The sequence below is a fragment of the Trachypithecus francoisi genome, unplaced genomic scaffold, assembly GCF_009764315.1.
Source record: "Trachypithecus francoisi isolate TF-2019V2 unplaced genomic scaffold, Tfra_2.0 Lachesis_group0, whole genome shotgun sequence".
Lineage (NCBI taxonomy): Eukaryota > Metazoa > Chordata > Mammalia > Primates > Cercopithecidae > Trachypithecus > Trachypithecus francoisi.
The window spans coordinates 31,335,229-31,351,586 of record NW_022681453.1 but is presented as its reverse complement, the minus strand read 5'-3'; positions in this window follow the sequence as shown (position 1 = coordinate 31,351,586).

Below are 16,358 nucleotides of genomic sequence, written 5' to 3'. Positions count from 1 at the left end.
CTTATACATTTTACTCCTTTGTTGCTATTAAACATTATTATATATTAAATCACTGATAATCACTAGCTTTAAAAGTTAAACACTGACATTCCAACAAATTACTTGTAAATAACTGAGTCTAGTGCTGATGGAGGGGAATCAGAAGGGATAATCCTGGCATTTTTACTTTAACTCTGAGAGCCTGGTGTTGGACAAGGAAAAAGTGGGAAGTTATACTTGATCCCAAACGAATGCTTCTTTCAGAACTGCATTGAGGAACCACAGAAAAACAGTATTTTCTCTTTGTTCAGCATTTTAGGGTCAATTCAATTTAGGACAATTTACTATTTGTTGGACAGCAAGCAGTGTTGTGCTTGAAGCTAAAACATGTCTCCAGCCTCATGTTGCCTAGAATCGCATGAGTGGTGCTAGACAGAAGCTTGAAGATGTCATGCTATAATATTTTTCTTTCTTTTTCTCATGTTTTCTTTTTCTTTCTTTTCTTTTCTTCTTTCCTTCTCTCTTTCCCCCTCTCCTCCCTGTTCTTTTCTATCTTCTTTTTCCTTTTCTTTCTTTCCCTCCCTCCTTTCTTTTTTTTTCTATACCTTTTTTTTGATGGATTCTTTTTATTTTTTTTTATTTTTTATTTTTTTATTATTATACTTTAAGTTCTAGGGTACATGTGCATAACGTGCAGGTTTGTTACATAAGTATACTTGTGCCATGTTGGTGTGCTGCACCCATCAACTCGTCAGCACCCATCAATTCGTCATTTATATCAGGAATAACTCCCAATGCAATCCCTTCCCCCTCCTCCCTCCCCCTTCCCCATGATAGGCCCCAGTGTGTGATGTTCCCCTTCCCGAGTCCAAGTGATCTCATTGTTCAGTTCCCACCTATGAGTGAGAACATGCGGTGTTTGGTTTTCTCTTCTTGTGATAGTTTGCTAAGAATGATGGTTTCCAGCTGCATCCATGTCCCTACAAAGGACGCAAACTCATCCTTTTTTAGGGCTGCATAATATTCCATGGTGTATATGTGCCACATTTTCTTAATCCAGTCTGTCACAGATGGACATTGGGTTGATTCCAAGTCTTTGCTATTGTGAATAGTGCCGCAATAAACATGTGTGCATGTGTCTTTGTAATAGAGTAATTTATAATCCTTTGGGTATATACCCAGTAGTGGGATGGCTGGGTCATATGGTACATCTAGTTCTAGATCCTTGAGGAATTGCCATACTGTTTTCCATAATGGTTGAACTAGTTTACAATCCCACCAACAGTGTAAAAGTGTTCCTATTTCTCCACATCCTCTCCAGCACCTGTTGTTTCCTGACTTTTTAATGATTGCCATTCTAACTGGTGTGAGATGGTATCTCATTGTGGTTTTGATTTGCATCTCTCTGATGGCCAGTGATGATGAGCATTTTTTCATGTGTCTGTTGGCTGTATGAATGTCTTCTTTTGAGAAATGTCTGTTCATATCCTTTGCCCACTTTTTGATGGGGTTGTTTGTTTTTTTCTTGTATATTTGTTTGAGTTCTTTGTAGATTCTGGATATTAGCCCTTTGTCAGATGAGTAGATTGCAAAAATTTTCTCCCATTCTGTAGGTTGCCTGTTCACGCTGATGGTAGTTTCTTTTGCTGTGCAGAAGCTCTTTAGTTTAATAGATCCCATTTGTCAATTTTGGCCTTTGCTGCCGCTACTTTTGGTGTTTTAGACATGAAGCCCTTGCCCATGCCTATGTCCTGAATGGTACTACCTAGGTTTTCTTCTAGGGTTTTTATGGTATTAGGTCTAATATTTAAGTCTCTAATCCATCTTGAATTAATTTTCGTATAAGGGGTAAGGAAAGGATCCAGTTTCAGCTTTCTACTTATGGCTAGCCAATTTTCCCAGCACCATTTATTAAATAGGGAATCCTTTCCCCATTTCTTGTTTCTCTCAGGTTTGTCAAAGATCAGATGGCTGTAGATGTGTGTATTATTTCTGAGGACTCTGTTCTGTTCCATTGGTCTATATCTCTGTTTTGGTACCAGTACCATGCTGTTTTGGTTATTGTAGCCTTGTAGTATAGTTTGAAGTCAGGTAGCGTGATGCCTTCAGCTTTGTTCTTATGACTTAGGATTGTCTTGGCAATGCGAACTCTTTTTTGGTTCCATATGAACTTTAAAGCCGTTTTTTCCAATTCTGTGAAGAAACTCATTGGTAGCTTGGTGGGGATGGCATTGAATCTATAAATAACCTTGGGCAGTATGGCCATTTTCACAATATTGATTCGGAAGAATTCCATGAGCATGGTATGTTCTTCCATTTGTTTGTGTCCTCTTTGATTTCACTGAGCAGTGGTTTGTAGTTCTCCTTGAAGAGGTCCTTGACATCCCTTGTAAGTTGGATTCCTAGGTATTTGATTCTCTTTGAAGCAATTGTGAATGGAAGTTCATTCCTGATTTGGCTCTCTGTTTGTCTGTTACTGGTGTATAAGAATGCTTGTGATTTTTGCACATTAATTTTGTATCCTGAGACTTTGCTGAAATTGCTTATCAGCTTAAGGAGATTTTGGGCTGAGACAATGGGGTTTTCTAAATATACAATCATGTCATCTGCAAACAGGCGCAATTTGAGTTCTTCTTTTCAAAACTGGATACCCTTGATTTCTTTCTCTTGCCTGATTGCCCTAGCCAGAACTTCCAACACTATGTTGAATAGGAGTGGTGAGAGAGGGCATCCCTGTCTTGTGCCAGTTTTCAAAGGGAATTTTTCCAGTTTTTGCCCATTCAGTATGATATTGGCTGTGGGTTTGTCATAAATAGCTCTGATTATTTTGAGGTACGTTCCATCAATACCGAATTTATTGAGCGTTTTTAGCATGAAGGGCTGTTGAATTTTGTCAAAAGCCTTTTCTGCATCTATTGAGATAATCATGTCGTTCTTGTCTTTGGTTCTGTTTATATGCTGGATTACGTTTATGGATTTGCGAATGTTGAACCAGCCTTGCATCCCAGGGATGAAGCCCACTTGATCATGGTGGATAAGCTTTTTGATGTGCTGCTGAATCCGGTTTGCCAGTATTTTATTGAGGATTTTTGTATCAATGTTCATCAGGGATATTGGTCTAAAATTTTATTTTTTCGTTGTGTCTCTGCCAGGCTTTGGTATCAGGATGATGTTGGCCTCAAAAATGAGTTAGGGAGGATTCAATTGATTGGAATAGTTTCAGAAGGAATGGTACCAGCTCCTCCTTGTACCTCTGGTAGAATTCAGCTGTGAATCCATCTGGTCCTGGACTTTTTTTGGTGGGTAGGCTATTAATTATTGCCTCAATTTCAGAGCCTACTATTGGTCTATTCAGGGATTCAACTTCTTCCTGGTTTAGTCTTGGGAGAGTGTAAGTGTCCAGGAAATTATCCATTTCTTCTAGATTTTCTAGTTTATTTGCGTAGAGGTGTTTATAGTATTCTCTGATGGTAGTTTGTATTTCTGTGGGGTCCGTGGTGATATCCCCTTTATCATTTTTTATTGCATCTATTTGATTCTTCTCTCTTTTCTTCTTTATTAGTCTTGCTAGCGGTCTGTCAATTTTGTTGGTTTTTTCAAAAAACCAACTCCTGGATTCATTGATTTTTTGGAGGGTATTTTGTGTCTCTATCTCCTTCAGTTCTGCTCTGATCTTAGTTATTTCTTGCCTTCTGCTAGCTTTTGAATGTGTTGCTCTTGCTTCTCCAGTTCTTTTAATTGTGATGTTAGAGTGTCAATTTTAGATCTTTCCAGCTTTCTCTTGTGGGCATTTAGTGCTATAAATTTCCCTCTACACACTGCTTTAAATGTGTCCCAGAGATTCTGGTATGTTGTATCTTTGTTCTCATTGGTTTCAAAGAATATCTTTATTTCTGCCTTCATTTCGTTACGTACCCAGTAGTCATTCAGGAGCAGGTTGTTCAGTTTCCATGTAGTTGAGCGGTTTTGATTGAGTTTCTTAGTCCTGAGTTCTAGTTTGATTGCACTGTGGTCTGAGAGAGAGTTTGTTATAATTTCTGTTCTTTGACATTTGCTGAGGAGTGCTTTACTTCCAATTACGTGGTCCATTTTGGAATAAGTGCGATGTGGTGCTGAGAAGAATGTATATTCTGTTGATTTGGGGTGGAGAGTTCTATAGATGTCTATTAGGTCCACTTGGTGCAGAGATGAGTTCAATTCCTGGATATCCTTGTTAACTTTCTGTCTCGTTGATCTGTCTAATGTTGACAGTGGAGTGTTGAAGTCTCCCATTATTATTGTATGGGAGTCTAAGTCTCTTTGTAAGTCTCTAAGGACTTGCTTTATGAATTTGGGTGCTCCTGTATTGGGTGCATATATATTTAGGATAGTTAGCTCTTCCTGTTGAATTGATCCCTTTACCATTATGTAATGGCCTTCTTGTCTCTTTTGATCTTTGATGGTTTAAAGTCTATTTTATCAGAGACTAGGATTGCAAGCCCTGCTTTTCTTTGTTCTCCATTTGCTTGGTAGATCTTCCTCCATCCCTTTATTTTGAGCCTATGTATGTCTCTGCATGTGAGATGGGTCTCTGAATACAGCAGACTGATGGGTCTTGACTCTTGATCCAGTTTGCCAGTCTGTGTCTTTTAATTGGAGCATTTAGTCCATTTATATTTAAGGTTAATATTGTTATGTGTGAACTTGATCCTGCCATTATGATATTAACTGGTTATTTTGCTCGTTAGTTGATGCAGTTTCTTCCTAGCCTCGATGATCTTTACATTTTGGCATGTTTTTATGATGGCTGGTACCGGTTGTTCCTTTCCATGTTTAGTGCTTCCTTCAGGATCTCTTGTAAGGCAGGCCTGGTGGTGACAAAATCTCTAAGCATTTGCTTATCTGTAAAGGATTTTATTTCTCCTTCACTGATGAAACTTCATTTGGCTGGATATGAAATTCTGGGTTGAAAATTCTTTTCTTTAAGAACGTTGAATATTGGCCCCCACTCTCTTCTGGCTTGTAGAGTTTCTGCCAAGAGGTCTGCTGTTAGTCTGATGGGCTTCCCTTTGTGGGTAATCCGACCTTTCTCTTTGGCTGCCCTTAAGATTTTTTCCTTCATTTCAACTTTGGTGAATCTGGCAATTATGTGTCTTGGAGTTGCTCTTCTGGAGGAGTATCTTTGTGGCGTTCTCTGTATTTCCTGAATTTGAATGTTGGCCTGCCCTACTAGGTTGGGGAAGTTCTCCTGGATGATATCCTGAAGAGTGTTTTCCAACTTGGTTCCATTTTCCCCCTCACTTTCAGGCACCCCAATCAGACGTAGATTTGGTCTTTTTACATAATCCCATACTTCTTGCAGGCTTTCTTCATTTCTTTTTCTTCTTTTTTCTTTTGGTATTTCTTCTCGTTTCATTTCATTCATTTGATCCTCAGTCGCTGATACTCTTTCTTCCAGTTGATCGAGTCGGTTACTGAAGCTTGTGGATTTGTCACGTATTTCTCGTGTCATGGTTTTCATCTCTGTCATTTCATTTATGACCTTCTCTGCATTAATTATTCTAGCTATCAATCTTCCACTCTTTTTCAAGATTTTTAGTTTCTTTGCGCTGGATATGTAATTCCTCCTTTAGCTCTGAAAAGTTTGATGGACTGAAGCCTTCTTCTCTCATTTCGTCAAAGTCATTCTCTGACCAGCTTTGATCTGTTTCTGGTGATGAGCTGTGCTCCTTTGCAGGGGGAGATGGGCTCTTATTTCTTGAATTTCCAGCTTTTCTTCCCTGCTTCTTCCCCATCTTCGTGGTTTTATCTACCTCTGGTCTTTGATGATGGTGACGTACTGATGGGGTTTTGGTATAGGTGTTCTTCCTGTTTGATAGTTTTCCTTCTAATAGTCAGGACCCTCAGCTGTAGGTCTGTTGGAGATTGCCTGAGGTCCACTCCAGACCCTGTTTGTGTTGGTATCAGCAGCAGAGGTTGCAGAAGATAGAATATTGCTGAACAGCAAGCGTACCTGTCTGATTCTTACTTTGGAAGCTTCCTCTCAGGGGTGTACTCCACCCTGTGAGGTGTGGGGTGTCAGACTGCCCTTAGTGGGGGATGTCTCCCAGTTAGGCTACTCAGGGGTCAGGGACCCACTTGAGCAGGCAGTCTGTCCGTTCTCAGATCTCAACCTCCGTGTTGGGAGATCCACTGCTCTCTTCAAAGCCGTCAGACAGAGTCATTCGCGTCTGCACAGGCCTCTGCTGCTTCCCCTTTTGTTGTTTAGCTGTGCCCTGTCCCCAGAGGTGGAGTCTACAGAGACAGGCAGGTTTCCTTGAGCTGCTGTGAGCTCCACCCAGTTCGAGCTTCCCAGCGGCTTTGTTTACCTACTTAAGCCTCAGCAATGGTGGGCGCCCCTCCCCCAGTCTTGCTGCTGCCATTTCGGTTAGATTGCAGACTGCTGTGCTAGCAATGAGGGAGGCTCCTTGGGCGTGGGACCCTCCCGGCCAGGTGTGGGTATAATCTCCTGGTTTGCCCGTTTGCTTAAAGCGCAGTATTGGGGTGGGAATTACCCGATTTTCCAGGTGTTGTGTGTCTCAGTTCGCCTGGCTAGGAAAAGGGATTCCCTTCCCCCTTGCACTTCCCAGGTGAGGCGATGCCTCGCCCTGCTTCAGCTCTCGCTGGTCGTGCTGCAGCAGCTGACCAGCACCAATTGTCCAGCACTCCCCAGTGAGATGACTCCTGTACCTCAGTTGAAAATGCAGAAATCACTGGTCTTCTCTGTTGCTCGCGCTGGGAGTTGGAGACTGGAGCTGTTCCTATTCGGCCATCTTGCTCCGCCCCCTCCCTCCTTTCTTTCTCACTTTCTCTCTCTTCCTTTCTTTATCTCTTTCTTTCTTTTCCTTTCTTCTTTCTTTTTGTTTTACTCTGTTGCCCAGACTGAAGTGCAGTCATGCAATCATAGCTTACTGCAGCCTTAAACTTCTGGGCTCAAGTGATCTTCCCACCTTAGCCTCCCAAGTAGCTGTGTCTGGCTAATGTTTTTTATTTTTATTTTTTTGAAGAGATGATATCTTGCTTTGCTGCTTAGACTGGTCTCAAACTCCTGGCTTTAAGTAATCCTCCCACCACCTTTTTTTTTTTTTTTTTTTTTTGGTATTTTCAAATCAGTTCTTTTAATAGAAGATTATGTGGAACCAGTGAAATATGATTTTTTGCTATCCATAATCATTTGAAAAAAGTGGTTAAAAAACTATAAAGAGTGGCATATTTTTATTCCTATTCTTTTAGAGAACTACTTTATCTTTAGTGACTGGCAAATACTCTTACTTCTAACATCAATAAATGAATTCTAATTCAGGAGAATTAATTAGTAATGGATTATTTATTATCATTGAACACACACCTTTCCAATTCATTATCTGCAAGCTTATTGATCCAACAAAATAAATGTTTAAGCATATTGATGGCAAATAAAACACTGAAATAAAAGGCAACTGAAACAAAAGTACAAAACTTTAGCTTTTGCCTTTAAAAAGAAGAACTTAATAGAGTCCTTATAACCAAAAGAATCAATTAGAAAGCTGGATTAGGCTGAACAGTTATATTACTTAAACTCAGGTATTCGGGCTTTCTGTCCAGGAGTTTAAAGCTTGAGTAAGTGACAAAAAAGTAGAAGGAATGAATGATGGTGACTCAGTCCAGGAAAGGTTCTGTGACAGACTGTCCCTGCCTTATAATGAGGCACCCTGAGTCCTGGCTCTCTGGAGTTGCCTTAGAGCAAGCTTGTCCAACCCACGGCCTATAGGCCACATATGGCCCAGGACAGCTTTGAATGTGGTCCAACACAAATTCATAAACGTTCTTAAAACATTATTAAAATTTTTGTGATACTTTTTTTTTTTTAGCTCATCAGCTATCATTAGCATTAGTTTCTTTTATGTGTAGCCCAAGACAATTCTTCTTCTTCCATTGTTGCCCAGGGAAGCAAAAAGATTGGACATTCCTGCCTTAGAGCCTCCTCAAGCCCCAGATCAGTTCTGCAAACTTGCAGAGTTTTCATGAACTGCTCATGGCCCTCCAATACATTACCTTCTTTTGGACATCCCATCATTTGGAAGCCATTTAAGCCTTTAGTGAGATCCATTGGATTCTTTGGAAGCCAAATAATGAGATGACTAAAATAAAGGATCCTCTTTTGTTTGTGGGCTTCCCTATCATGTTTTGGGGGGATTTTTTTTTTCCTAGGGTTGGGTGAGTCAGGAGAAAAAGGGGTCTTATGTCTTTACTGACAAGTGTTATTCTGGAGAATCGTCATTGAAAGAGATAAGAAAACTTTAGGATGTCACCCAACCACCATTCTCCTTGTTTGGGATTGCTGGTACACCTGTCTCTTCCAGTCCATCCCGCTTTCAGGACACTGAAGCAAATGATTATTATTTAAAGAGATCAAAACTTACTGCTCAAAGCCATTTATTCAGAAAAGCCTAAATCCAAGTTATGGTGGATAGGTTGAAAACTAAGGAACGGAGCTTCCTAATTTTGCCCATCAAATTCTCAGAAAAAGGGAAAAGTGACAAAATGGTAGGACTGAAATATAAGTATGATGCTTCTGTGTTTCTTGACAGTTAAAATGGTGTCATTTTACACTCTTGTTATGTCTGGAAAAAACATAATGTCAAATTACATAAGAAATATTTAATTCTGGTAAGATAGCTGGTATGTCTCTGGGGTATTTAAGGACATTTTTACACACTTATCTTTAAAAAGCAATCATGGGCTGACTAGAAGCAGTGGCGATCTCAGGTGCCCATTGAAAAGTTACCACAATAATGTGTGAATCCTGCACCGGCAACCGAGGTGTCCAGGTTCTCTCATCAGAAGTGACTAGGCAGCTGACATGACCCAAGGAGGAAGGAAGAGCAGTATGGTGTGGAGACCCACCTGAGAGCCATACAGGGGAGGGTAGCCCCTACCCCCCAGCCGAGGGAGGTGGTGAGTGAGCGTGCTACACAGCAGGGGAAACTGCTTTTCCCATGGAACTGTGCAGCCCACAGATTGGAAGATCCCAGTCATGAACTCACACCACCAGGGCCTAAGGTCCCAACCCCAGAGCCACACGGATTCTCAACAGCCTGTCAGCTAGAATGCACTTAAGGCTGCCGGGTTCCCTGGGGGAGGGGTGACCAACCAGCTGTGACTGCCTATTGTCTAAGCCATTTGAGCTCCTTGGGGGAGGGGCAGCAGCCATCACTGGGACTAATAGCTGCCTAACACGCTAAGCTGCATGGGTGGGGGAAAGTTGGCAGCCATCTCTATAGCTCTAGGTTGCTCTTTTCCCCTGCTGGAGCCAGGGAGGCTGGATGGCTTGGTCCCAAGAGGTGTCCCCCACAGCCCAACACACTGGCTGTGGCAGCAGACTGTAGCCAGAGTGCCTCTTTAGGCCTCACCCTGACCCATCCTTCCTCAGTGGGCAGGGCCTCCCTGCAGGAACTCCAGCTCCAGCCAGGGGCTCAAGGACAGAACTCTGATCTCCCTGGGCCTGAGCTCCCAGAGGGAGGGATGGCCACAATCTCTGTAGACCAGCAGACTTAGCCTTTCCTCCTGCTAGTTCTGAAGAATCCAGGCAGCCCAGACAAGTCCGTTTTCCCCAGCGAAGAACACCCCCCTCCACCAAGGGACAGTCAAAGTGCTTCATTAAGTGGGTCCTGCTCCCAGTGCCACCTGACTGGGTAAGACCCTCTAACAGGGTTTGTTAGACACCCTATACAGGGGCAATCCTACACATCAGGTTGATGCCCTCGAGGTCAGAGATTTCAGAGGAAGGAGCAGGTACCCATCTTTGCTGTTCTCCCACCTCCTTAAGTGACAATTCCAGGCACAGGAACAAACCAGATGAATAGGGCCTGAAGTGAACCCCCTGCAAACTGTAGCAGCCCTACAGAAGAGGGACCTGACCATTGAAAAAGAAACAAACAAAAAGCAGTAACAACAGCATCAACAACATCAAAAAGGCCCCACAAAAATCCTGTCCAAGGGTCAGCAGCCTCAAAGATAAAAAATAGACAAACTCTTGAAGATGAGAAAGAATCAACAAAAACATGCTAAAAACCAAAAAGACCAGAGTGCTTCTTCTCCTCCCAATGATGGCAACACCTCTCTAGCAAGGGCGTAGAACTGGATGGAGGATGAGATGGATGAATTGACAGTAGTTGGCTTCAGAAGATGGGTAATAACAAATTTTGCTGAGCTAAAGAAGCATGTTCTAAACCAATGCAAAGAAGCTAAGAACCTTGATAAAAGGTTAAAGGAGCTGCTAATTAGAATAACCAGTTTAGAGAGGAACATAAATGAACTGATGGAGCTGGAAATGAACAAAACACCTGAGAAACATGGGACTATGTAAAAACACCAAACGTGATTAATTGGAGTACCTGAAGGAGATAGGGAGAATGGAAACAAGCTGGAAAACACAATTCAGGATACTATAAAAAAGAACTTCCCCAACCTGGCTAAAGAGGCCAACATCCAAATTCAGGAAATACAGAGAACACCACTAAGATACTCCACAAGAAGTTCAACCCCAAGACATAATCATCAGGTTCTCCAAGGTCAAAATGAAGGAAAAAAGGTTAAGAGCAGCCAGAGAGAAAGGCCAGGTCACCTATGATGGGGAGCCCATCAGACTAACAGCGGACCTCTCAGCAGAAACCCTGTAAGCCAGAAGAGAGTAGGAGCCAATATTCAACATTCTTAAAAGAATTTTCAACCCAGAATTTTACATCCAGCCAAACTCCTTCATAAGCAAAGGAGAAATAAAATCTTTTCCAGATAAGCAAATGCTGAGGCATTTTGTCACCACCAGGCCTGCCTTGCAAGAACTCCCGAAGGAAGCATTAAATATGGAAAAGAAAAACCAGTACCACCCACTGCAAAAACAAACCAAAATATAAAGACCAATGACACTATGAGGAAACTGCATCAACTAGTGTACAAAATAATCAGATAGCATCATGATGACAGGATCAAATTCACATATAACGATATTAACCTTAAATGTAAATGGACGAACTGTGCCCAATTATAAGACACAGACTGGCAAATTGGATACAGAGGATACAGAGTCAAGACCCATTGGTGTGCTGTATTCAGGAGACCCATCTCACATGCAAAAACACACACAGGCTCAAAATAAAGGGATGGAGCAAAATTTACCAAGCAAGTAGAAAGCGATAAAAAAGCAGTGGTTGCAGTTCTAGTCTCTGACAAAACAGACTTTAAACCAACAAAGGTCAAAAAAGACAAAGAAAGGCATTACATAATAGTAAAGGTATCAATTTAATGAGAAGAGCTAACTATCATAAATATATATGCATGCAATACAGGAGCACCCAGATTCATAAAACAAGTTCAGAGAGAACTACAAAGAGAATTAGACTCCCACACAATAATAGTGGTAGACTTTAACACCCCACTGTCAATATTAGATAGATCAATGAGACAGAAAACAAGGATATTCAGGACTTGAACTCAGTTCTGGATCAAATGGACCTAATAGACATCCACCACAAATCAACAGCACGTACATTCTTCTCAGTGTCTCATGGCACTTATTCTAAAATTGACCACATAATTGGAAGTAAAACACTCCTGAGCAAATGCAAAAGAACTAAAGACATAACAAACAGTCTCTCAGACCACAGTTCAAATTGGAACTCAGGATTAAGAAACTCTCTCAAAACCACATAATTACATGGACATTGAACAACCTTCTCCTGAATGACTCCTGGGTAAATAATGGAATTAAGGAAGAAATCAAGAAGTTCTTTGAAACCAATGAGAACAAAAAGGCAATGTACCAGAATCTCTGGGACACAGCTAAAGCAGTGTTAAGGGGGAAAATTATAGCATTAAATGCCCACATCAGAAACCTAGAAGCATCTCAAATCAACACCCTAACATCACAATTAAAAGAGCTGTAGAAGCAAGAGCAAACAAATCCAAAAGCTAGCAGAAGACAAGAAGTAACTAAGAACAGAGCTGAATTGAAGGAGATAGAGATACAGAATACTCTCCAAAACATCAATGAATCCAGGAGCTGGTATTTTGAAAAAATTAGCAAAATAGACTGCTAGCTAGACTAATAAACAAGAGAAGAGAGAAGAATCAAATAAACACAATAAAAAAATTTTAAAGGGGATATTACCCCTGAGCCCATGGAAATACAAACTACCAGAGTATATATAAATACCTCTGTGCAAATAAACTAGAAAATCTAGAAGAAATGGATAAATTCCTGGACAAATACACCCTCCCAAGACTAAACCAGGAAGAAGTTGAATCCCTGAATAGACCAGAACAAGTTCTGAAATTGAGGCAATAATTAATAGCCTACCACCCAAAAAAAGCCCAGGACCAGACAGATTCACAGCCGAAATTTACTAGTGTTACAAAGAGGAGCTGGTATCATTCCTTCCAAAATTATTCCAAACAATTGAAAAGGAAGAACTCCTCCTTAATTCATTTTATGAGGCTAGCATCATCCTGATACCAAAACCTGGCAGAGACAAAACAAAAAATCTTCAGGCTAATATTACTGATGAACATCAATACAAAAATCCTCAATAAAATACTGGCAAACCGAATACAGCAGCACATCAAAAAGCTTATTCACCACGTTCAAGCTGGCTTCATTCCTGGGATGCAAGGCTGGTTCAACATACACAAATCAATAAATGTAATCCATCACATAAACAGAACCAAAGACAAAAACCACACAATTATCTCAACAGATCCAGAAAAAGCCTTCAATAAAATTAAACATCGCTTCATATTAAAAACTCTCAGTAAACTAGGTATTGATGGAACATATCTCAAAATAATAAGAGCTACTTATGACAAACACACAGCCAATATCATATTGAATGGGCAAAAGCTGGAAAGATTCCCTTTGAAAACCAGCACAAGACAAGGATGCCCTCTCTCACCACTCCTAGTCAACATAGCATTAGAAGTTTTGGCCAGGGCAATCAGGCAAGAGAAAGAAATAAAGGGTATTTAGATAGGAAGAGAGGAGGTCAAATTGTCTCTGTTTGCAGACGACATGATTCTATATTTAGAAAACCCCATCATCTCAGCCCAAAAACTCCTTAAGCTCATAAGCAAGTTCAGCAAAGTCTCAGGATACGAAATCATTGTGCAAAAATCACAAGCATTCCTATACACCAATAATAGGTAAGCAGAGAGCCAAATCATGAATGAACTCCCATTCACAGTTGCTACAAGGAGAATAAAATACCTAGTAATACAGCTAACAAGGGATGTGAAGGACCTCGGAGAACTACAAACCGCTGCTCAAGGAAATAAAAGAGGACACAAACAAATGGAAAAACATTCCATTCTCATGAATAGGAAGAATCAATATAATGAAAATACCCATAGTGCCCAAAGTAATTTATAGATTCAATGCTATTCCCATCAAACTACCATTGACATTCTTCACAGAACTAGAAAAAACTACTTTAAATTTCATATGGAATGAAAGAGCCCATATAGCCAAGACAATTCTAAGAAAAAAAAAAAAAAAAAAAGCTGGAGGCATCACACTACCTGACTTTAAACTATACTACAAAGCTACAGTAACCAAAACAGCGTAATACTGCTACCAAAACAGACATGTAGACCAATGGAACAGAACAGAGACCTCAGAAATAACACCACACATCTACAACCATCTGATCTTCAACAAACCTGACAAAAACAAGCAATGGGGAAAGGATTTCCTATTTAACAAATGGTGCTGGAAAAACTGACTAACCACATGCAGAAAACTGAAACTGGACCCCTTCCTTACACCTTATACAAAAATTAACTCAAGATGGATTAAATACTTGTGTAAAACTCAAAACCATAAAAACTCTAGAAGAAAACCTAGGCAATACCATTCAGGACATAGGCATGGGCAAAGACTTCATGACTAAAACACCAAAAGCAATAGCAACAAAAGCCAAAATTGACAAATCTTATCTAATTAAACTAAAGAGCTTTTGCACAGCAAAAGTAACTATCATCAGAGCAAACAGGCAACCTACAGAATGGGAGAAAATTTTTATAATCTATCCACCTGACAAAGGTGTAATATCCAGACTCTACAAGGAACTTAAACAAATTTACAAGAAAAAAACGAACAACCCCATCAAAAAGTGGGCAAAGGATATGAACAGACACTTGTCAAAAGAAGTCATTTATGTGGCCAACAAACATTTAAAAAAAAGCTCAACATCACTGATCATTAGAGAAATGCAAATCAAAATCACAATGAGATACCATCTCAATCCAGTCAGAATGGTGATTATTAAAAAGTGAAGAAACAACAGATGCTGATGAGGCTGTGGAGAAATAGGAATGCTTTTACATTGTTGGTGGGAATATAAATTAGTTCCACCATTGTGGAAGACAGTGTGGTGATTCCTCAAGGATCTAGAACCAGAGGTACCATTTGACCCAGCAATTCCATTACTGGGGAATCCCATTACCCAAAGGAATATAAATCATTCTAGTATAAAGACACATACACAGGTATGTTTATTGCAGCACTATTTACAATAGCAAAGACATGTAACCAATCCAAATGCCCATCAATGATAGACTGGATAAAGAAAATTTGGTACATATACACCATGGAATACTATGCAGTCATAAAAGGGAATGAGCGCTTGTCCCTTTGCAGGGACATAGATGAAGCTGGAAGTCATCATCCTCAGCAAACTAACACAGAAACAGAAAACCAAACAATGCATGTTCTCACTCATAAGTGGGAGCTGAACAATGAGAACACATGGACACAAAGGAGAACAACATATACCAGAGCCTGTTGGAGGGTAGGGGGTGAAAGGAGGGAACCTAAATGACAGGTCAATAGGTGCGGCAAACCACCATGGCACATGTAAACCTGTGAAACAAAGCTGTACGTTCTGTACATGTATCCCAAAACTTAAAGTAAAATAAAATAAAAATACAAAGCAATCTTGAGAGTATTTTCAGATTGCATGGTAATACAACTGTTTAAACAGGTAATGAATTCTATTTTTAATTTTGATGGCTCTTACTTTTTCCAGTGATTTCCTTTTCAATTTGCTGGAGGCTTGTTTTTGTCTTACCTATAATTATTTCTAGACTTTCTATGCTTTTTTGAGCAGAATCAAATTCAAAGGCGAACAGCATTTCATATTCCTGGATTGTTCTTCATTTCCTCTTACCTGCAACAGATCTCAGTAAAGGCTTAATTAGCCCTTAACAAGCCAACATGTTAAGATTTCTAATTAATAGTGGCTTGCCTATCAAGTTAATGTGCTTGCAAATTATCTCCTTCTAGATAGTATTACAATTCACAGATACAAAGCCATTATTTATTATGTAGGGGGCTTAGTAGACTCTAAATTTAAACATAATGCAGGGGTGTCCCTTACCCTGAGAGATTGTGCTTCCAAAGTAAGTGCATAAGATGAAAAATGTGCATTGTCAAAATTAGCCCCTTGACAAGTCCTTAAATGACATTGCATTAGAGACTGATACATTAAAGTCCGTTAACCCTGCACAGTTTTCCAGATGACCCTTTCTTCAATTGAGTACCAGATCCTTAGCATTTTGGGGCATGGTAAATTAAAAATAATGACTTTTAAACACCAGAATTACATTATGCATGGTAATGTGCCCACAGTATGAAATAAACATGAAAACAGTAGATACCCATCATATCTCAAGGTCACCCTCAAGCATGCACTCTGATGGAACACGGCCTGAATTTCCTACATTATTTAAATTGCTCACTCTCTCTATGGTCTCCCTCCCACCCACTCCACTTTTCTCTCTCCTTGCCAAACATATGCAGATAAATTTAGGTAAGAATTTAGGTAAGTTAACACAGTATATGATATGACTGCACTATCTTTTTTTTTTTTTGAGACCAAGTTTCGCTTTGTCGCCCAGGCTGGAGTGCAGTGGTGTGATCTCGGCTCACTGCAAGTTCTGCCTCCTGGGTTCATGCCATTCTCCTGCCTCAGCCTCCCGAGTAACTGGGACTACAGGCGCCCACCGCCACACCCGGCTAATTTTTTATATTTTTAGTAGAGATGGGGTTTCACCATGTTAGCCAGGATGGTCTCGATCTCCTAACCTTGTGATCCGCACCCCCCTCGGCCTTCCAAAGTGCTGGGATTACAGGCGTGAGCCACCATGCCCGGCTGACTGCACTATTTTTTAAGCAACAATAATATTGACAGTTTCATAACCTAATTCTAGCTTTCAGTTTTTTCCTTATTTTTATATTTGCATTGTTTCTTGCATTGAAAAAAAATCCATACCCCAATTTCAACTTCCCTGGCAAGACCCTCTATGTTGAAGTTTCCAAAGAAACCAAA